The sequence below is a fragment of the Prionailurus viverrinus genome, chromosome D1 (genome assembly GCF_022837055.1).
Source record: "Prionailurus viverrinus isolate Anna chromosome D1, UM_Priviv_1.0, whole genome shotgun sequence".
Taxonomy (NCBI): domain Eukaryota; kingdom Metazoa; phylum Chordata; class Mammalia; order Carnivora; family Felidae; genus Prionailurus; species Prionailurus viverrinus.
Genome location: NC_062570.1, coordinates 42110679 through 42130102, shown reverse-complemented (window position 1 = coordinate 42130102; position 19424 = coordinate 42110679).

Sequence of the window (19424 nt, the reverse complement as noted above, 5' to 3'; positions counted from 1 at the left end):
AAAAATGCTATAACTGAGCTGCAATCACGGATAGATGCAGCGGTGGCAGGGATGGATGAGGCAGAACCGAGAATCAGCGATATAGAGGACAAACTTATAGAGAATAATGAAGCAGAAAAAAAGAGGGAGATTGAGGCAAAAGATCACGATTTAAGAATTAGAGAAGTCAGTGACTCATTAAAAAGGAATAATATCAGAATCATAGGGGTCCCAGAAGAGGAAAAGAAAGACATAGGGGTAGAAGGGTTATGTGAGCAAATCATAGCAGAAAACTTTCTTAACCTGGGGAAAGACACAGACATCAAACTCCAGGAAGCACAAAGCACCCCATTGGATTCAACAAAAACCGACCATAAACAAGGCATATACTAGTCAACTTCACAAAATACTCAGGCAAGGAGAAAATCATGAAAGCAGCAAGGGAAAAAAAAAGTCCCTAACCTACAAGGGAAAACAGATCATGTTTGCAGCAGAGCTATCCACAGAAACTTGGCAGGCCCAAAAGGAGGGGCAGGATATTCAGTGTGCTGAATCAGAAAAATATGCAGCCAAGAATTCTTTATCCAGCAAGGCTGTCGTTCAAAATAGAAGGAGAGATAAAAAGTTTCCCAGACAAACAAATATTAAAGGAGTTTGTGACCACTAAACCATCCCTGCAAGAAATTTTAAGGGGGACTCTCTGAGGGGAGAAAAGAGGGGAAAAAAAAAAAATATATATATATATATATCCAAAGCAACAAAGATTAGAAAGGACCAGAGAACACCACCAGAAACTCCAACTCTACAAGCATCATAATGGCAATAAATTCACATCTTTCAGTACTCACTCTAAATGTCAATGGACTCAAACCTCCAATCAAAAGACAGAGGGTAACAGAATGGGTAAGAAAACAAGATTCATCTATGCTGTTTACAAGAGACCCACTCTAGACCTAAAGACACATTCAGATTGAAAATAAGGGGATGGAGAACCATCTATCATGCTAATGGTCAAAAAAAGAAAGCTGGAGTAGCCATACTTATATCACACTATCTAGATTTTAAAATAAAGACTGTATCAAGAGATGCAGAAGGGCATTATATCATAATCAGGGGGTCTATCCACCAAGAAGACCTAACAATTGTAAACATTTAGGTGCCAAATGTGAAAACACCCAAATATATAAATCAATTAATCACAAACATAAAAAAAACTCATCGATAGTAATACCATAATAGGAGGAGACTTCAACGCCCCACTCACAGCAATGGACAGATCATTTAATCAAAAAATCAACAAGGAAACAATGGGTTTGAATGACACACTGGACCAGATGGTCTTAACAGATATATTCAGAACATTTCATCCTAAAGCAACAGAGTATACATTCTTCTCCATGGCACATGGAATGTTCTCCAAAACAGATCAATACTGGGACACAAATCAGCCCTCAAGAAATACAAAAAGATGGAGATTATACCATGCCTATTTTCAGACCACAATGCTATGAAACTCAAAATCAACCACAAGAAAAAAATTTGGAAAGGTAACAAATACTTGGAGCCAGAAGAACATCCTACTAAAGAGTGAATGGACTAACCAAGCAGTTAAAGAGGAAATTAAAAAGTATATGGAAGTCAATGAAGATGATAACACCACAACCCCAAACCTCTGGGATGCAGCAAAGGTGGTCATAAGAGGAAAGTATATAGCAATACAGGCATTCCTAAAGAAGGAAGAAAGAAAACTCAGATGCACAACCTAACCTTACGCCTTAAGGAGCTGGAAAAAGAATAGCAAATAAACTCAAAACTAGCAGATGACAGAAAATAATAAAGATTAGAGCAGAAATTAATGCTATCGAAACCAAAAAAACAAAAGAACAGATCAATGAAACCAGAAGCTGGTTCTTTGAAAGAATTAAAAAAATTGATAAACCACTAGCCAGTTGGATCAAAAAGAAAAAGGAAAGGACCCAAATAAATAAAATCAAGAATGAAAGAGGAGAGATCACAACCAACACAGCAGAAATAAAAACAATAATAAGAGAATATTATGAGAAATTATATGCCAAAAAAATTGGCAATCTAGAAAAAATGGATAAATTCCTAGAAACATATACACTACCCAAACTGAAACAGGAAGAAAAAGAGAATTTGAACACACCCATAACCAGTAAGGAAATCGAATTAGTAATCAAAAATCTCCTAAAAACCAGAGTCCAGGACCAGATGGCTTTCCAGGGGAATTCTACCAAACATTTAAGGAAGAGTTGACAACTATTCTCTTGAAACTGTTCCAAAAAATAGAAATGGAAGGAAAACTTCCAAATTCTTTCTATGAAGCCATCATTACCTTGATTCCAAAACCAGACAGAGACCACACTAAAAAGGAGAACTATAGACCAATTTCCCTGATAAGCATGGATGCAAAAATCCTCAACAAGATATTAGCCAACCAGATCCAACAATACATTAAAAAAATTATTCACCACGACCAAGCTGGACTTATACCTGGGATGCAGGGCTGGTTCAATATCTGCAAAACAATCAACATGATTCATCACATCAATAAAAGAAAAGACAAGAACCATAAGATCTTCTCAATAGATGCGGAGAAAGCATTTGACAAAATACAGCATTCTTTCTTGATAAAAACCCTCAAGAAAGTAGGGATAGAAGGAGCATACCTTGAGATCATAAAAGCCATATATGAACGGCCCAAAGCTAATATCATCCTCAATGGGGAAAAACTGAGAGCTTTCCCCCTAAGGTCAGGAAAAAGACAGGGATGTCCACTCTTGCCACTGTTATTCAACACAGTATTGGAAGTGTTAGCCTCTGCAATCAGACAACAAAAAGAAATAAAATGTATCCAAATCAGCCAGGAGGAGGTCAAACTTTCACTCTTCGCAGATGACATGATACTCTATATGGAAAACCCAAAAGATTCCACCAAAAAACTGCTAGAATTGATTCATGAATTCAGCAAAGTTGCAGGATATAAAATCAATGCACAGAAATCGGTTGCATTCCTATACACCAACAACGAAGTGACAGAAATAGAAATCAAGGAATTGAGCCCATTTACAGTTGCACAAAAAACCATAAAACACCTAGGAATAAACCTAACCAAAGAGCTGAAAAATCTATACACTGAAAACTACAGAAAGGTTATGAAAGAAATTGAAGAAGACACAAAAAAATGGAAAAAGGTTCCATGCTCCTGGATAGGAAGAACAACCATTGTTAAAATGTCAATAGTACCGAAAGCAATCTACATATTCAATCCCTATCAAAGTAACACCAGCATTCTTCAAAAAGCTAGAACAAATAATCCTAAAATTTGTATGGAACAAGAAAAAAACCCGAATAGCCAAGGAGATCTTGAAAAAGAAAACCAAATTAGGAGACAACACAATCCCAGACTTCAAGCTATACTACAAAGCTGTAATCATCAAGACAGTATGGTACTGGCACAAGAACAGACACTCAGATCAATGGAACAGAATAGAGAACCCAGAATGGACTCACAAACATATGGCCAACTAATCTTTGACAAAGCAGGAAAGAATATCTAATGGAATAAAGACAGTCTCTTCAACAAATGGTGCTGGGAGAACTGGACAGTGACATGCAGAAGAATGAACCTGAACCACTTTCTTACACCATACACAAAAATAAACTCAAAATGGATGAAAGACCTCAATGTAAGACAGGAAGCCATCAAAATCCTAGAGGAGAAAGCAGGCAAAAAACTCTTTGATCTTGGCCACAGCAACTTCTTACTCAACACGTCTCCAGAGGCAAGGGAAACAAAAGCAAAAATGAACTACTGGGACCTCCTCAAAATAAAAAGCTTCTGCACAGCAAAGGAAACAATCAGCAAAACTAAAAGGCAACTGACAGAATGGGAGGAGATATTTGCAAATGACATATCAGATAAAGGGTTGGTATCCAAAATCTATAAAGAACGTATCAAACTCAACACCCGCAAAACAAATAATCCAGTGAAGAAATGGGCACAAGACATGAATAGATACTTCTCCAAAGAAGACATCCAGATGGCCAACCGACACATGAAAAATATGCTGAATGTCACTGATTATCAGGGAAATACAAATCAAAACCACAATGAGATACCACCTCGCACCTGTCTGAATGGCTAATATTAACAACTCAGGCAACAACAGATGTTGGCGAGGATGCGGAGAAAGAGGATCTCTTTTGCACTGTGGGAATGCAAGCTAGTGCAGCCACTCTGGAAAACAGTATGGACGTTCCTCAAAAAACTAAAAATAGAACTACCCTGCGACCCAGCAATTGCACTACTAGGCATTTATCCAAGGGATACAAGTGTGCTGTTTCGAAGGGACACATGCACCCCCATGTTTATAGCAGCACTATCAACAATAGCCGATGTATGAAAAGCCCAAATGTCCACAGATGGATAAATGGATAAAGAAGATGTGGTATATATATATATATATATATATATATATATATATATATATATACAATGGAGTATTAGTCAGCAATCAAAAGGAATGAAATCTTGCTATTTGCAACTACATGGATGGACCTGGAGGGTATTATGCTAAATGAAACTAGTCAGTCAGAGAAAGACAAAAATCATATGACTTCATTCATATGAGGACTTCAAGAGACAAAACAGATGAACATAAGGAAAGGGAAATAAAAATAATATAAAAACAGGGAGGAGGACAAAACAGAAGAGACTCATAAATATGGAGAACAAACTGAGAGTTATGGGAGGGGTTGTGGGAGGGGGGATGGGCTAAATGGATAAGAGGCACTAAGGAATCTACTCCTGAAATCATCGTTGCACTATATGCTAACTAATTTGGATGTAAATTTAAAAAATAAAAAAATTAAATTAAAAAAATCCTAGGTGGATTTATTTATTATTATTGTTTGAAGAAATTGACAAACTTATTCTTTTTTTTTCCACTGAGTGAACCAAAGACTCTATTTATTAAAAGCAGAAAACACCAAAGTACTATGTAGTATCCACATTCATTGAAAAAATAATTACTAGAACTTTCAAAACATCAAAGCACAGCTGAATCAATGGTTATGGGTAAAATTTTCAGCCAATATACTGATTTTTGTTCAAGGTCTAGGCTTGATTTCTTCATAATATTATTCATGTGCATTCCCCATGAAAATGAGGACTCTTGAAAATTGCACCCAGCTTTGTCTTGATTTCAAAAATGACATAGTAGCTGAGAACTCTGGCTTCCTGATTGGGTTCCAGAAATCATGGCTTCTGATATTATACAACAATTGTGTGTGTGTGTGTGTGTGTGTGTGTGTGTGTATGTGTATGCATGCGCACACACACACATGTGTGTACACTTATACTATAGTCTTTTTTTTTTAAAGTTTATTTTTGAGAGAGAGAGAAAGAGCCCAAGCAGGGGAGGGACAGAGAGAAAGGGGAACAGAGGATCCCAAGCAGGCTCCCTGCAGACAGCAGAGAACCCATTTGGGGCTCAAACTTGAGAACTGAGAGATCAGATAAAATCAGAATTTAGATTCCCTTGAAAGGGTCAGGTCCCAAACTTTCCACCACTATGGCACCCAGATATGCTCAAATAGTGCTTTCTTTGTCTTTCTAAACACACCACGGAGAACCCAAATGGGGTCCCATTTTAAGAGTTCCATTATAGAAGTTTTTAAGAACCACACCAAACCTAAGTAGAGGCAGTAGATAAAATTATACATATTTTCTGTTAAGAAAAACTACAACAAAATAAGAGTGCACTGGCAAATGAGAAAATTATAGCAGTCATATGGTTAAAAAAAAATGCTTCTATAGTCCTTCCTGTCGCACTTATATTCCAAGGTATTTAAGACCAAAGGGAGGTCATAGAAAATGGCTGAAACAAATGATTCCTCTACAAGACAAAAGCCTTTCAGGGAAAGTAGCTGAGGATGTGGTACAAAGAACTGAGGGAAGGCAGATCCATGATTAGATCTAATCCCGCATTTCTAACATGGATTTATGACCTCATGGATTGGGTCTGGTGGGTGTGAATAGCTCCTTGTACTTAAAAAAGGAATGAAGAAATGAAAGTGAATTTGTGTACTAATGAAAAGACCCACAGTTATAGACTGAGAACCAAGCTCTTAGTTCATAAGGCAATCATTTTGTTATCAGAAGTGGGAACAGATCAACATGATGATAGGCACTAAAGGTTGGGTCAGACATATTCAGGCCAAAACAATCTCAAAAATAAAGCAATCTGTGCCTTGGTCCTATAAGACCCACCCTCAGAAAGGGCCACAGAGACAAGAAAAGAAGCCAGCCAATGGCAAATACCAGAAGATATTCAGATGTGGCAATGGTCACAGTTAGATGGGGTGACTTGGGGTCACAGTAGATGGGAAACACTTGAACCAGAACTCAAGGTGAATGGCTTTGCATGTCTTGTGCAGCATTCCAAGCAGCAATCTCTGGGGTTTTGGAGGTGTGTACCTTTGTGATATTTTTCCCCAAAAGAAGACACAAAGGTGAAGCCCCTGGAGAGATGAGACCACCAAGATGGAACCCCCAGCAGGGGTGGGACTGGGTGAGAGTCAGAGAGTACTTCCTACAGTATGAGGCCCCCTGCAGGTCTAGCAGAGTCCTACAAACACTCACAGGTGCCCAGGAGAGCTTTGCAGTTGGGACAGAGGTTGTCCACCTCCTGTAGGGCACCCACACAGAAAGGGAGGATGCCATAGGAGAGCTAGGTGAGGGCACCAGTCTTATAGGGAAGCTGAGCCAAAATCATCTTGTTGGAGGAAGGACAGAGAATCTGGACTGGGTGGTGGAGAAAGGAGACAAGCTGTGGTAGACTGTCTGCACAGCAATTGCATTGGCACTTGGAACTGGCACTGGCTGTGTGTAGTACACAGGTGGATTCATACCCTTCCCATTGGGCCCCACACGAGCCTGCTGGCTGGCCCCAGGAGGGGTGCAGTAAGCATGGAAAACTAACTGTTGACTGTCACCATCTCTTCACAGTATGGGAGCACGGTTGACACCGAGAAAGACCCAGCGGCCTCCTGGTGGGATCCTGGAGAAGGTGTTGTACCCGCTGGGCTGCCAGTGGAGCCGACAAGCTGATTGTTAAACTCATATCAAAATGCAAAAGACCTAGAAGGTACCAGGCTAAATGAAATATGTCAGACTGAGAAAGACAAATCCCACATGGATTTCACTCCTAAGTGGAATCTAAAATCAATAACAACAAATGAATAAACCAAAAGCAGAATCAGACCTATAAGTACAGAGAAGAAACTGATGGTTGCAGGAGAGGATGACGGGAGGGCGGATGGGGAAAATTGCTGAAGCAGAGAGGGCGATACAAATTTCCACTAATGGAATGAATACATCAGGGAATAAAGGACACGGCATAAGGAATACAATCAATGATACTCTAATAACAATGTATTGGAACAGATGGCAGCTACACTTGAGGCAAGCATAGACTAATGTATAAACTTGTTAAATCACTATGTTGGACACATGAAACTAATGTAACTTTGTGTCCATTCAAATAAGAAAGAAATCAAGGGACCCAGAAAGTCAAAGACATCTTGAAAAAAAAGAACAAAGTTGTGGAGATTTCCATTGCCTGATTTTGAAATATGCTAAAAAGCTATAATAATTGATTCAGTGTGGTAGTGGCATAAGGACAGACATAAGTATTTTCTATCCCATTATTATTTATTACCCTTGTTATCACTGTTATCCAGTGATATGTTCTATCTCACTGATGTACCAAGATAGATATGTCAATAGGATAGAAATGCAAGTCCAGAAATAGCCTGTTACATTTATGGTCAATTGGGTTTTTAATGTTTATTTATTTATTTTTTAATTTTTTTAATGTTTATTTATTTTTGAGACAGGGAGAGACAGCATGAATGGTGGAGGGTCAGAGAGAGAGGGAGACACAGAATCCGAAACTGGCTCCAGGCTCTGAGCTGTCAGCACAGAGCCCGACACGGAGCTCAAACTCACGGACCACGAGATCATGACCTGAGCCGAAGTCGGACGCTTAACCGACTGAGCCACCCAGGCGCCCCAATGTTTATTTATTTTTGAGAGAGAGAATGACAGAGAGTGAGCAGGGGAAGGTAGAGAGAGAAAGATACACAGAATCCAAAGCAGGCTCCAGGCTCTGAGCTGTTAGCACAGACACTGACGCAGGGCTCAAACTCACGAACTGTGAGATCATGACTTGAGCTGAAGTTGGACGCTCAACTGACTGAGCCACCCAGGCTCCCCTATGGTCAATTGATTTTTAACAAAACTACCAACACAATTCAATAAGGAGAGAATGCTCTTTTCAACAAATGGCACTGGAACAATGGGATATTATTATGGAATATAATAAATTGGACTTCCACCTATACCATGGACAAAATTTAACTTGCAATGGATCCAACATGATAAATGTATGAGATAAAGCTCTATGAAAAAATATAGGCATACCCCCCATGCCCCAAAATTTAAAATCCGTAAGTTCATAATGATATATTCCCCAAGGCAGGGAGGGGACTCACCGGTGACATTTGGTGGATGCCAGAAAAACAACTTATTTTTCTGAAACTAATAATGAGAAAGAATTAAATAAGTAAAATAAAAAAAAAACATAGGCATAAATCTTTATAACCTTGTGTTAGACGATGTCTTCCTATGTATGACACCAAAAGGACAAGTAATAAGAGAAAAAAAATTGGACTTCAAAATGTAAAACTTTGGTGCTGAAACAATGCCATCAAGAAAGTGATATACAACGCACAAAAGGGGAGAAAATATTTTCAAGATGCATATCTGATAAGGGATTTAGTAAAAGATATGCAAATAACATTTACAAGTCAATAATAAGCACACAAATTACCCTCTTTTAAAAATGAGCAAAAGTTATGAATACACAGTTCACTAGAAGTATGCACAAGTATAAACTCATGAAAACACCTTCAACATTTTTAGTCATCGGGGAAAGGTAAATAAAAAATGCAGTGAGATACCTTTTCACAACCACTAGGATGGTTATAATAAAAAAGAGACAATAAAATGTATAGCGAGGATGTGGAGGCAATGGACCCCTCATACACTGCTGTTGGGAAGTTAATGTTGGGCAACAACTACTTTGGAAACCCATTTGGCAGTTCGGCAAAACATAAACATGCAGTTACCATACGACCCAGCAAATCTAGTGCTAAGCATACACCCAAGAGAAATCAAAGGACGTGTCCACATAAAAACTTGTAACTGAATACTACAGCAGTGCATTTATAATAGCAAAAACATGGAAATGGACCAAATGTTCATCAGCTGACAAATGGATACAGAATACATGGCATATCTACCCACACAATGGCACACTATTCTGCAATAAAATGGTACGAAAGTACTGATAACATAACGTGATGAGCCAGGAAGACATTATGCTAAATGAAAGAGACTAGGCACAAAACACCCTATTAGGTGATTTCATTTATGCATAATGTTCAGAAAAGGCAAATTCATAGAAACAGAAAGTAGACTAATGGTTTGCAGGGAGTGGATACAGGGCTTCTGTTAAGAGTGATGAAAATTAGGCAAAAGTACGTTGTGGTAATGGTCTCATTATTTTGTGAATATACTAAAAACCACTATGTATACTTTAAATGGGTGAATGTTATGTAATACGAATTATATCTCAGTTAAGCTGTTTAAAAAAACTGTTGGAATAAGAAAGCTTTAATTAGACAGAATTTTGTAAAAAGTTCACAAATTAAAGGCCATGTTTGCCATCTAGAGAAACTTAGACAATTGTCTTTTATAGAGTCTCTCTCAGTCTGTTAAAATAATTAGTCTTATACTCTGTGCAGTCCAATGAATATTTCCATTTAATTTCTTTGTTCTGCAGTCATTTCTCTACTTCTTTTTCTGATCAATGTATCTATTTTTCTTAGGATGTGTTATATCTCTCAAATTGGCCTCATTTGCAAATTTCCCATACTATTTACACCATTCTGAGGGAGAGTCAAACTGCTAATTAAATTGGATCTAATACAAGTCTCATGACACCCACTCAGACAGCCCAACAAGGTACATTTATATTTATCAATTCTTTTTGTTGTTAGCCTTTGATCAATTTGCTCTCTGGCATCTCTCTATGAACATGACTTATTTTTAGGGAATAGGAGGACATAACGTGTCTCTATTGATTCGTACATAAAAAGATAAATCGGCATCTTTTGAACATTTTAAAATTAATTCCTGTGCTATCTCTAGCCCATTCAAATTACATTAGATTCATTGCATTTAGTAGGCAATTTGGATTTTAGTATCAATATTTTAGAACTATTGGGATGTGTAAGGAACTTAAAGTTATAGCTATATGTGGCATTCACGCACCATAATTTCAAATTAGCTTTTGTTGAGGAATGACAATTTATCTTAATCCTTCATTCCCCACCCCTCCTTTTCCCCCCCTCAAAGGGAAATAACTTGTTCATGCCTAGGGGAAGAAGAGCATCAGGAAGAATTCCAGTCCCACTCTCCACCCCCATCTTTGACTCGTATCAGACTGATTAAATCAGTAGGTGGTGATAGTAGTGGAAGGATTTGATTAATTAACACTCAAAACCCCAACATATGGTGCTATGAGATAGGAAATTTGGATAAATAGAAACTGGAACTAAATAGGAGTTACAACGAAATGTCAGTCTTATAACCTAAATTTGGGCCTCCTAATAAAGCAACATTGGAGGACACTGGAGTTCCTTCCTCACTGAATTGCTTCAAAGGCAGCACAAGTGTAAAAGTGCAGCTTCCCCACTGATGTCTGTGTCTAGGGCAAGGTAGACGGGGGGTATAGATGGCCAACCATGGGAAGCAGGAATAGTGAAAATGAACTTAATCTGTCTGAATGCAGATAGGTCCAAGACAGAAGGAGCAAGATCCAAAAGTCCAATTTCATCCATCAGGAATATTATTCCTCCTTAGTAGAAGGAGGAATTCAATGAAAGTAGACTGGAAGTGTCTTCCAACACAATTTCCTTCTTAGGAGTGGCACAGGAGCTCCCTACCTCCATCTGCTTCTTTGGGAAAAAGGTTAACCAGAAAGCCCTTATCCTTTCCCAATAGCTGAACAGTCTATTGGACAGGCATTGACCAACTATTTGGTCGATGGTATCTACCTCCCATTTCAGTGCCTTAAAAGTCTAAGCAGTTATAAGCCAGTAAAATAAAGAATCTCTTTTCCCTCTCTCTCTCACTCTCTTTCCCTCTCCCCTCCTCACCCTGTCTGTCTCAATTTCTCTCTCTCATCCTTCAAAACCTTTTTGTGATCCAGTAATTTTGAAGCCTATCCCTTTATCTGAAATCAAGTTATTATCGCTCTGATCACTGTGATGTCCGTGTCATTTTATTTTTAGTTTCTCTCTTTGACACAGTCTCAGCTTCGCACTTTTTATCCAGACCAAACACCCAGTTAATCCTCACCCTAGGCCAAATCTCTGGAACCTTTTAAGCCCAAATCCATGTCCTGAGATCCAGTTTATCCAGGGAGGAGAATGAGAAAATGTGTTTCATCCAGATTCAAATTCAAGTTGATCTAATGTTTATTTAGCACCTACCATATCACAGTCACTACATTATGCCTTTCCTTACTCAGTTCAACAGCCCTATGAAAGGAGACCTTTATCTCAAGAGCACAGATTATATTAAGTAATATGGAGTGTTTCTCACGTATGTAATATTCTCATTGTTTTACATGTTTACATGTTTAATCCTTATGGTAAATCCATGAAGTATGTGCTATTTTAATCATTTTAGTGATGGGGAAACTAAGGCACCAAGAGGTTAAGATATATCTCAATATTATAGCTAGTAAGTGACAGAACTGGGATTTTAATCCAGGGAAGTTTATCCAGAAGGGAAAGTTATGGTAATGAGAATGGAATAACTTGGCCAATTTCACATTTAACAAAGGCTGATGCAAGAATTCAAACCCGAGATTTTCACCATGATCTCTTTTGTATTATACCACTTTTTATAATTCTATTTTCTGTTTATTGATGCCAATGCCATGTAGGAAATATATAAAAACCTTGCTGAGGTAAGATATAAACTAAAATTTCACCTATATTCCCTGGGCTATTTATCACTGAGTCTGTTTTCCTCAGTATTTCACTCACATAATTGCACATTTCATCTTAAAACTACTAGATAATTATCAATTGTTTTGAGCTTATCCTATGCACTATTCAGATCACAGTACCCCACTGTTCAAAATCCATTGGTGGTTCCAAAGTGTTTAGAGAAGAAAGTCCCAGATATTCTGTGTTGCATTCAAGAACCTCCATTAACTAATGCCTAGATATCTTTCTGATAAGAGTTTTACACAACCATCTTAACTCATTTTGAAATGCCTCTCTTCTCTAATCACATGTCCAATGCCAGATTTAGGACTTTCCTTATTCACCATGATTTCTAATAAATAGTTACTTTTCATTTGAAGCTATATGAGAACCTGTATTATATGAAACATCTTAGAGGATACTATATATATCTTCTTCATTTTCATATATCCCGTTGTGGTTATTATAGTGTCTTATATCTGTAGTTGGGTGTGTGTGTGTTTTTAAAGTAAATGATCACTCATCTATTTAAATTTAATCTAAATGTGTAGTTGGGTATGGACATATAAAAGGTGCTTAATATATATTACCATTCATTGAATTGTAGAGGATGCAAAGATAAACAAATTTCCTTTTCTTAAGGAAGCCACCATTTGCTTAGGAATAAGACTACATGAGAAACAAGGAAGACTAAGCTACAATGATTAAGTTTCCCATGATTAAGATTTAAAGAAGTGGTACAGACATATTACACAGGGCTCAAAATCATATGAACAGGAAGAGTCAGGGAAATGAAACTTAAAAGTGGAATTTGAGGAAAATCTTAAAAAGTAAGTAAGATATGGAAGAGCAAAGACTAAGACAGATGTGCCAATGTGGCTGGAAAATCCATAGCAATTGCACTGTCAACTCATTTTCAACCAAGGTATGAAGGTTCAACATGACAGTAAAATCAGTATCCTTCCTCGCAGTCACTCTAGTCTGAAACTAGTCCATGATGACCATTAACTTGATGTCCCACTGACTTTTACAAAATGTCAACCACTTCCTCTAATAATTATTTCTTCCTAGCTTCCACACCCTTTTATTAAAAAGTTTGCTTGTGTCCCTTTCTCAAAAGTCAGTTCTCATTACACCTACTGAAAGGTAGTGGAATGTATGATTCCATACCCCTTCTATCAACCGATTGGAAGAGGGCTCAAGCCAAGTCAGGCCAAACATACTCCCTCTCCCACGGACTCATTAGGACTTTTGAGCTGGGACTCCATGTAGTGCTGGGTTCCATATAACAATAGATACACCATAGAAGAGAAAACCCTCCAGAGACAAAGAAAAGAATGAAACAGGCATGTAAAGAGAAACAGAGATGAGAAGCCATGTCATCTCAAAAACACAGGAGAGTAAGCTTTCTTGTATTTGACTCCAGGCACATGGGAGGCCCTTGTATTTCATGTATACATTTTCTTTTGTTCCCCCACCTTTGTAACCAGTCCACCACATCAAAGTCTGTAACCCACTCTTCTTACCATCTTCTCATTATACTTTAACCTTCTTTCTCAGTTTCCTCTCATTTCCCTTTGGCCCTGCTTACATTCCAAGGCCAATCATTAAACAACAATTCCCTTGCTTATTTTCTCACCTGCTTCCCTTTCTCTAACTTTGCCATACCCATTTTGTTGAAACTTTAACCCTTGTTAAATCCAATTTCCCAGCTGTTCTATGTCTAATACCATGCCGCTAAAAGAAGCTAATCAAAAACTCATAACCATGCTGTCTGAATCTATTTTCACACAGTGACCTCTGATTTCAAGTGGGCCTTCATACTGCCCAACAATCTTGCTGCCTTTCCCTGGATCATGTACTCTTGCAGCCTCAATATGATGATTTCATACTATTTCCTCAAGCCACCGGTCTTTGTTCTCCTATCCTATCCTCTATCCTCACTCTCATATAATCTTTCTTCCCACAACCTGAAAAATCAGAAACAATTACAAAATAACTTCCACAAACTCCCATCTCCACATCTCACACCTGTGTACATGTTCTTTCTTCCTTTCAACATAGATGATATTTCTGTAATCCTCTGTGTAAGATGCAGATTTATTTTGTGTAGGATATCCCATACCTTCTCAATAGCTCAAGATCTCATGGCTTGAGTTGATATATATTTATACAGATTTTTATTTACAGATATTCTTCTGCCCTGAATTACAGACTCATTATCTAACTTCTTTACTCAATATCGCTATTCTAATTTTATAAAAAACAGTTTATTTTGATTCCTCTCGTTCTCTTACAGTCCACAGCCATTTTATCAACAATATTTATTAGTTAATAAATAAAAATAGAAATAACACTGCACCTCTCCACTTCCCTCTGCTCTGAACTGACATCATTTCTTGCCTAAAATGCTATAGTATCTTCCTAACTTTCTCTGTTTACACCCTTGCTTCTGAAATTTATTCTCAGCAGCTTCAAGAATGATCCTTTTAAAATTTAAGTCAGGTCAGAGGTGCGTGGGTGGCTCAGTCGGTTAAGTGTCTGACTTTGGTTCAGGTCATGATCTTGTGGCTCGTGGGTTCGAGCCCCACGTCAGGCTCTGTGCTGACAGCTCAGAGCCTAGAGCCTGCTTTAGATTCTGTCTCCCTCTCTCTCTGCACCCTCCCCCCCCCCGCTCTCTCTCTCTCTCATTCAAAATAAATAAATATTAAATAAAATTATAATAAAATAAAAATAAAATTTAAATCAGGTTACAACCAGATTTGCCTTAAAATCCCCCAGTAGTTCTCCATTATGTTTATAGTACAAATCCGTGTCTTTCATTGACCTACAAGGTCTTTTGTGACCTAGTCCTTGGTCACTTTTTTCCACCTCATTTCTTACCACTCTCTTTCCTACTTCCTCAAGTCCAGCCACTCTAACCCTCTTACTATTTCTGAATCACATCAGGCATTCACCTGCCCCATGGTCCTAAAGTTTCTTTTACTCTCTGCCTAGAGTCTCCTTCCCTTAGATACTATTTCAGTAGTAGATTAGATTCCTATTTTAGTATCAACATCTTACATTTCAGTATTCTCTCAGTTCCAGGCAAACCAGGAAGGCTGGCTACATTAATACTAGTGACCCTTATTCATTCATCTTCTATTTTCCTTCCTTACTTTACTTTTCCCTATAGTACATTTCACCTCCTTATGTACCAAATATTTAATATACATATTGTGTTTATTTTCTTCTCCCTTCCATTCTTTCACAATAATCTCCATAAGGGTAGGGATTTTAGTCTGCCTTGTTTCCTTTTGTATTCTCTGCCACCTAGGATAGTGCCTATAGTAGGAACCCCTTAATAATTATTAAATGAATAAATCAATAACTGTATAAGAGAAGAAGCATTTCCCATAATTCCCAGTATTTGGCTAAGTTAGATTAGTTGGGTTTCTCTTCCTTACAACCCAATGAACTTTAAAACTCTTCCAACTCATTCTTTGTGACCAGACTCTAAATTGATTTTTGTGTCTGTGCTATTGATCCCAAATTTCTCTGCTTCAAATTTCTGTTCACCTTTGGCTCAGTATATCTCTGACCACTTCTCTATGCAGAGAGTTCCCATCACACAACCAAGAGCTAACAGATCACATGGCAAGGGGTAGATAGATGAGATTTACTGAAATACAGAGGAAAAGAAGCAAAGAGTGGGTGTTCTAGTCTAAGATGGCAATATAGTAGACTCCTGAAATCATCTCCCCCCATGGACACACTGAATCTACACATATATATGGAATAACTTCCTCTGAAAGAAAACCAAAAAATGACTGAGTGACTCCTATACATCAGGCAAATGAGGAAAAAGCCCAGATCAAAGCTGGTAGGAGAAGATGAGACACAATCTCTCCATAAACCACATGCCTGGCATTGTGATATACATTGGGAGAGAATTCACTACTCCCAGCTTCACCCTGAAGAGTTAAGGGTTTGGGATCAACATCTAGCACCCCAACTTTTAAGACTTTTACTGGAGGGATGGGCTCTCAAACAACCTAGCTCTGAAAGCCAATAGGGCTTGGTTCCTTGAAACCAATTAGACTATAGAAAACAAAAAGAAATGACTCTTAATGGGCTTACAAGGATTCTCCATGGGCTCAGAGCAGAGTTAGTATGTAGAAATGCCCTATTCCCAATCTTTCCCTTATAGAAGTTTACTCACATACTTTTTATTTTAATGTTTCATCAAAGTACCTTTATTTTTTTTCATATGAAATTTATTGTCAAATTGGTTTCCATACAACACCCAGTGCTCATCCCAACAGGTGCCCTCCTCAATACCCATCACCCACCCTCCCCTCCTTCTCTCCCCCCATCAACCCTCAGTTTGTTCTCAGTTTTTAAGAGTCTCTTATGTTTTGGCTCCCTCCCTCTCTAACCTTTTTTTTTTCCTTCCCCTCTCCCATGGTCTTCCGTTAAGTTTCTCAGGATCCACATAAGAGTGAAAACATATGGTATCTGTCTTTCTCTGTATGACTTATTTCACTTAGCATAACAGTCTCCAGTTCCATCCACATTGCTACAAAAGGCCATATTTCATTCTTTATCATTGCCAAGTAGTATTCCATTGTGTATATAAACCACAACTTCTTTATCCATTCATCAGTTGATGGAAATTTAGGCTCTTTCCATAATTTGGCTATTGTTGAAAGTGCTGCTATAAACATTGGGGTACAAGTGTCCCTATGCATCAGCACTCCTGTATCCCTTGGGTAAATTCCTAGCAGTCTATTGCTGGGTCATAGGGTAGATCTACTTTTAATTTTTTGAGGAACCTCCATACTGTTTTCCAGAGCAGCTACACCAGTTTGCATTCCCACCAACAGTGCAAGTGTTTCAATTTCTCCACATCCTCACCAGCATCTATAGTCTCCTGATTTATTCATTTAAGCCACTCTGACTGGCATGAGATGGTATCTGAGTGTGGTTTTGATTTGTATTTCCCTGATGAGGAGTGACGTTGAGCATCTTTTCATGTGCCTGTTGGCCATCAGGATGTCTTCTTTAGAGAAGTGTCTATTCATGTCTTCTGCCCGTTTCTTCACTAGATTATTTGTTTTCCATGAAGCCAGCATTACTTTGATTCCCAAACCATACAGAGAGCCAGCAAAAAAAGAATTACAGGCAAATATCCCTTATGAATATGAATGCAAAAATCTTCAAGAAGATACTAGCAAATCGAATTCAACGGCATAAAAAAGAATTATTCACCATAATCAATTGGGATTCATTCCTGGGCTACAGCGTTGGCTCAACATTCACAAATCAATCAATTGATACATCACACCAATACATCACATTAATCACATTAATACATCACATTAACAAAAGAAAAGATAAGAACGATATGATCCTGTCAATCGGTGCAGAAAAAGCAATTGACAAATCCTTTCTTAATAAAAACCCCCAAGAAAGTCGAGATAGAAGGAACATACTTAAACATCATAGAAGCCATTTATGAAAAGCCCACAGCTAATATCACCCTCAATGGGGAAAACTGAGAGCTTTCCCCCTGATATCAGGAACATGACAGGGAAGTCACTCTCACCGCTGTTGTTTAATATAGTGTTGGAAGTTCTAACATCAGCAATCAGACAACAAAAGGAAATCAAAGGCATCAAAATTGGCAAAGATGAAGTCAAGCTTTCGCTTTTGCAGATGACATGATACTATACATGAAAACCCGATAGACTACACCAAAAGACTGCTAGAACTGATATATGAATTCTGCAAAGTCGCAGGACACAAAATTAATGTACAGAAATCAGTTGCATTCTTGTATACTAATAATGAAGCAACAGAAAGACAAATAAAGAAACTGATCCCATTCACAATTGCACCAAAAGCATAAAATACCTAGGAATAAATCTAACCAAAGATGTAAAGGATCTGCATGCTGAAAACTATAGAAAGCTTATGAAGGAAATTGAAGAAGATACAAAGAAATGGAAAAGCATTCCATGCTCATGGATTGGAAGAATAAATATTGTTAAAATGTCAATACTACCCAAAGCAACCTACACATTCAATGCAATCCCAATCAAAATTGCGCCAGCATTCTTCTCGAAGCTAGAACAAGCAATCCTAAAATTTGTATGGAACCACAAAAGACCCCGAATAGCCAAAGTAATTTTGAAGAAGAAGAAGACCAAAGCGGGAGGCATCACAATCCCAGAATTTAGCCTCTACTACAAAGCTGTAATCATCAAGACATCATGGTATTGGCACAAAAACAGACACATAGACCAATGGAATAGAATAGAGACTCCAGAATTGGACCCACAAAAGTATGGCCAACTAATCTTTGACAAAGCAGGAAAGAATATCCAATGGAAAAAAGACAGTCTCTTTAACAAATGGTGCTGGGAGAACGGGACAGCAACATGGAGAAGAATGAAACTAGACCACTTTCTTACACCATTCACAAAAATAAACTCAAAATGGATGAAGGACCTGAATCTGAGACAGGAAACCATCAAAACCCTAGACAAGAAAGCAGGAAAAAACCTCTCTGACCTCAGCCGCAGCAATTTCTTACTTGACACATCTCCAAAGGCAAGGGAATTAAAAGCAAAAATGAACTATTGGGACCTCATGAAGGTAAAAAGCTTCTGAACTGCAAAAGGAAACAATCAACAAAACTAAAAGGCAACCAACAGAATGGGAAAAGATATTTGCAAATGACATATCAGACAAAGGGCTAATATCCAAAATCCATAAAGAACTCACCAAGCTCCACACCTGAAATACTCACATACTTTAAAAGCTGTTTGCTGAGGGACCAGCAGCTTCCAATCAATCTGCATCTAAGTACTAACTGACATCCTCCCTTTTGGGACACTGATAGGTTTTGAGTCACCTTCGACTACTGGGAGCCACTAAGAACCAAAAGGTTGCTTGGGTAATCACAATGATTTAAGAGACCACCAAGAGCTAGGGCAAAGCTGAACAATTTTAATGAATTGCATTAAGTGATTTAACTAATAGAAAGTTAAAAGTAATAGTTATAAATATGCTCATCAAAGTCAGGAGAAAAATGTACAAACCATGTGAGAATTTCAACAGAGAAAATAGAAGTACCAAACAGAAATCACAAAACTGAAGAATATAATAACTGAATTGAAAAATTTAATAGAGGGTTCAACATCAGAGTAGATCATGTGGAAGAAAGGATCAGCCAACTCAAACACAGGGCCATGGAAATCATATAGTAGGAAGAGCAGAAAGAAAACAAAAATTAAAAAGTTACCTAAGAG